The sequence below is a fragment of the Pinus tabuliformis genome, chromosome 1_2, assembly GCF_031772625.1.
Source record: "Pinus tabuliformis cultivar Carrire ecotype Pingquan chromosome 1_2, CPIR1, whole genome shotgun sequence".
Taxonomy (NCBI): domain Eukaryota; kingdom Viridiplantae; phylum Streptophyta; class Pinopsida; order Pinales; family Pinaceae; genus Pinus; species Pinus tabuliformis.
Window position 1 is genome coordinate 58,580,274 of NC_142298.1, and position 5,017 is coordinate 58,585,290.

The following is a 5,017-nucleotide window of genomic DNA, read 5'->3' on the forward strand; positions in this document are numbered from 1 at the left end:
AATTTTGGGTGCGGGGATTGGACACAGTTTTCGCAGGGGGCTCTTTGGGGCAAGGTAGGAGACTGTATTGATGCCTTTGAAAGAGTCAGATGGGCAAGAATGATTGGTGAGGAGCTAAGGAGAGCAAGTAAACACCTTGAGTTCTCCTTAAACAGATGAAAACATTGATATTAAGCAAACTTAAAAGCAGAGCATGGCAATCATGAATTCTACTTTAACACTTCATTTGCCTAATTTGCAGAAGGAAAAGTAAGAAGATGAATCACATAACAAACTTACAAGTACAAAGAGAAACACACCATCAATACATGTAACCACAGGAATCCCAAAAAGGACTGCAAAACCCTGGTCTTCCTTTGCCAAAAATTGCAAAGATACAATGAGTAATACAATAGAAGCTTCTCCCTCAAGAGTCCAACTATGAAAATGACCAAGAAAGTACATAATATAGGCAATCTAACATCTTTCCTTGCCTCTAGGGGTCGAGCTCACTATCCTAGGAGCTGTTTCAACTAATTCTAAACTGACCACTGAAAACTAGGCAGTCAAAACAACTTGCCTCTATAAGCCAGGAAACCAATTCATTCATTAAATTTTTGCCTATCTCATGAATGAATCTTCTAGAAGAGATAAATGAGTGTCAAAATATCATAAAATTACATCATTTACAACAATTAGGATCAAAATCCACTCCAAAAAGTCAAATCTAGTCAAAACTGCGTTTTGCTGAGCTGTAGGTGCATTTCTGTGAAAATTGCCCAACGCGTAGCGCCCTGATTCTGAACGCGTAGCGCGCATTTGGATAAACTTGTGAGGCACTTCCAGGTGTCCAAATGAGGCAAAAGTGGGCTTGTTGGAAAGGTCTGGATGTCTACTTTCCAACCCAAGTGGAATTTCTGAATTTGGTGTCCATTTGCCCCTCCAAAATTGCAATCTCCCAAGACTGCTTCCTGTGTGTCAAAAAAGTGGCAGAAAGTCATTTTTTGCATGTTTTTTGACCTTCTGGAGGCTCAAAACTTGGTGAAATTTCTTGGCAATTGCTGAGCAAGTGTATTTTTGCATGAAAAATCCAAAAATGCTGAGTTTTCCTGAAATGGAGTTGCCCATCTTAAGGGTCGCGCGCGGTGCGCTACGCATTGGTGAAGAAAACCTGTTTTTAGCCCAAAAAATTCACAAGTGACCAAAAATGCTCAAAATTTTCTGAAATTTGTGCTGGAGTTGAGTCATTTAGCATCATGCTCCTTCAAGGAAGCCTCAACCAAGATGTGGAGGGGATCAGGCCTTTTTCTTCGTTTTAGTGCTTTGGCCAACCGTCCTTGGAGCACCTTCATTCTCGCCTTGCATACGTGCATTCGGGCCCAATAGTGGTTCTTCATGTTCCGGAGCAGGTCCTTATCTTTGTTGGCCTTGGCCAGCAACCTCTCCAAATGAGCATTGACCCGGAGAAGCATAGCCTCTCGCTCAATGGGTACCAAATCACCGGGTCTCTTACGAGCCAAGTTGCGGTCTTCATGGATCCTCCGCAACTCATCAAGAGTGTGCTCATCTTCTAATTGCTTGTTGCGCTGCTCCAAATATGTAATCATCCATTGTGCCATCTCTAATTTTTCTTGCAACAAGCAATTTTCAGCCTCCTTTTGTTGAATGATCTTGTGAAGCTCCGTGCTAGGAGAACGAGTGTCAAGATCAATGATGTCGATATCTGGATCACCTGACAATCCCTCCTCAATCATGGGCTGCTTGCCCCTCTCTGATACCTGTGCTGCTGTCAAAAGCGAGGCCCCTTCCACCTGATGTGGAGATAACACTCGCGGTGCTGATGAAGATGGCGAGACACCTTCCACCTGGTGTGGAGAAAATACTCGCCGAGCTGATGCAAATAAGGCCTTGTGGCCTCTCTAATATGTGACCAATGGAGGGGAGCTGACATGTCTAGGCTCAGGGATGTCATACTGCTGTGATGGTCCTCCCTCCTCATGAACAACCTCAGGGGGTGGTGGTGCTGTGAAGAAATCTCGAGAGATGAAATCCTCCCATGGGATACCCTGCTGGGCCAACTGATGTATGACCACAAGCTTGATCAAACCATAATGATAGATGCTCCTGTGTTGCTGTGCTGGGCTCTTTCTCTGCATCAAGGGCACCATCCTCTCAATATTCCGACACATGAAAAATGGTATGTTCATCATTCGTACCCGTGTGAAATGCATCAACAAGCGGATATGGTACGAATACCAACGTGAAAATATGCCCTCACAGGTGAAATAGCGAATGATGAGCCTCATCAAGGGAGCATACTCATCCCTCAAAAATCTGAAAGGAAATACACCAGTCATGTGCCTCATGTACACAGGTTTAATGGAGGGCTCATATTGAAATCTGTCCAACAGTTTGCACTTGTTCCACTCTTCTCCAACATTGGGTATCCCTGTTGCTTGAGCAACAATCTCAGGTGACAATGTAAAATCCACCCCTGCAAGATTCACATGCCTGTCATGCAAATGCAAAACAAACAAACGGACAAATTCCCTATGGTGCTGAATTTGAGAAATCCTCTCGCAAAATTCATAACATGATTGATGGCGGAAACATGTGACTGCAAGTGGACAAGCTTGTAAATAGGTCAAAGAGGTGGGCTCCTCTCTCACATGGTGACCACCCTTACCACCCCTGTGAGGCCTCCTTTGTACCTCAACCTCTGGTGTTGACTCACGGTCATCACTTTGCTCATAGTCGGTTTCGGTTTCTGCCATGGTTTCAAGAGCAAAGTGGTTGAAATGTACTGCTGCTTCTGCTAAAAAACCTGCTGTTTTAACTGTTGAAATGCTGCTTCAAGGGGACAAATAACACAAGGGAGATGTTAGGGAAGGGAGACTTTTGAGGGAACTGAGGGAAAATATAAGTAAAAGGGGATTTAGGGAAGGAATCATGACATATACAACATCATATAATTATAATTTGCAGGGGTTTTACGGGAAGTAGGGTTTAGGGTTATGTTATTGAATTTTAGGGATAGGGGTAGGGTTTTAGGGCTTTTGGTATCTTTGTTAGGGAGATTAGGTGAAAACGACAAGGGAGATGGTAATGGGATGTGGGGAAAAAATGGGGGTGAAAAGGGATGACCTTGAGCAGCAAAAGCAAAACCCTAGCCTTACTTGCACTTTGACATTTGTAAGCAAAATACACATGAACTTCTAATTTCAAAATGATGACATTTAAATGCTCATTCAAGCTTTAGCAAGCAATATACTTTGATGTTTGGAGGCCTACCTGCAACCTTGAAGAGCTTTGGGGTCGATTTGAGGTTTGAAGGCAATTTTTCTGTGTGTAAACCCCAACGCGTAGCGCGCGGGTCCTGCCGCGTAGCGCGCGCCCAACGCGTAGTGCCTGTGTATTTTTCCCACTACGATGACTGCCCCGACGCATAGCGCCTGCCCAACGCGTAGCGCGCAGGTCCTGATGCATAGCGCGCGGGCTCTCACAGCAATTTCGCCCAGTTTTCACTAAGTCGCCTTTCAAACTTGCTCTTGGAGTCTTGGAGGCAAATAATGATAAAATGAAGGGAGAGGGCTTTTATAAACTTGATTTGAATTAATTTCCCCTCAAACCCACTTTCTAATGTTTATAACATGACACTTTTCAAAATTTAAATGCTGCTGACTTATGGTTTCCTTTTTGTCCTGAAATTGGTTGAAATGATGCTTTTTCTTGAAAATTTTTGCAGAGGTAGCTTCTGAGGAGTCTTGGCAAAGGGGACCAGGGCCGCATGCTGACTTCCGAAGAGTTTGAATTTTTACCAATTTTACAAAAAATGAGAAAATGACCTTGTCTTCAAAAACAGGGTTTTTGAATTCAAGGTAAAAATTAGCTGTACAATATGAAATCCTTTGAAGTGATGCTTTGATAGACATCCCTCTGGCCTGCTGGGCATTTATTGACCTTAAAAACATGACCTCAAAGACAAATTGGACTAAACCCTAGACTTAGGACCTTGACTTCATAACAAGACCAATGACCCTGTAAAGAATTTTATTGACTGAAACAAGCTTAATCCAGCAGTGCCAAGAGGGGAATAAAAGACACAAGCTCCTCCATCAGGGTTATGGCATGCCTAATGGAATGCAATAAGAGGACACTGATGAGACACCTACTAATGAAATGCAAAGAGTTTTGATCGCTGATGGAGGGCTACTAGACCGACTCTAACAAGAGGCATTTACTCTTTTTCCTTAATGTAGTGGCCATATATAGGCCCTAAAGTATAAATTTTGTAGAATGTTCCCTAGATGTATATTACAAAAGAAATTAGGAAGATAATAATCTGCTGTGTGAATTATACCAACACAAGATCCTTTAGCATCATGACAGAGAGTGGAACCCCAACCATTTTTTAGGTGATGTACAATTGAGGGATTTCACCTTCTTCTTGATGTAACACTCCCTTCCACCCCCTTGGAATAATTCTGGCTGAATGGGAGTGTCGGCCGGATAAATCGTTCTTACGGACAAGACCGATCTCCCTAGTATCAACGGATATCTAACGACAAGCAGAAAAAGAAAATCTACCTTTCTCTAAATATATTGCGATTTATAAATAAAAACCAAGAGGTGTTTTAGACCCTACCTTAAGTCCAACGCTAGTTTGTGGCAGCCACGCTTCGACCATCCGAATGAGTTTCCTTTTAAGAACCTGCAAACACAAACAAGCACACATCAAATAACACCTGCATAGCTAATATAATAAATCATATTCATCATGGTGATCAAGGAATCCATGAAATAAACCATAAAAGACAGCTTATTGAGAAAAATAAACTTGATTGTATTAACTTTTAACAAAGAAGAACATTACAACCTTTGGTGCCTTAATGTTGTACAAGCTCCTCCCAGGGTCCAAGCAAGAATCTCCTCTACTTTGACAAGCCTCACACTCTTCCCAATGAGATCAAAAGGTATGTAATCTCTCCTCTCAAGCTTAATTAGGAAGACTAAATTCCAACAGCATTTACCCTAAAAA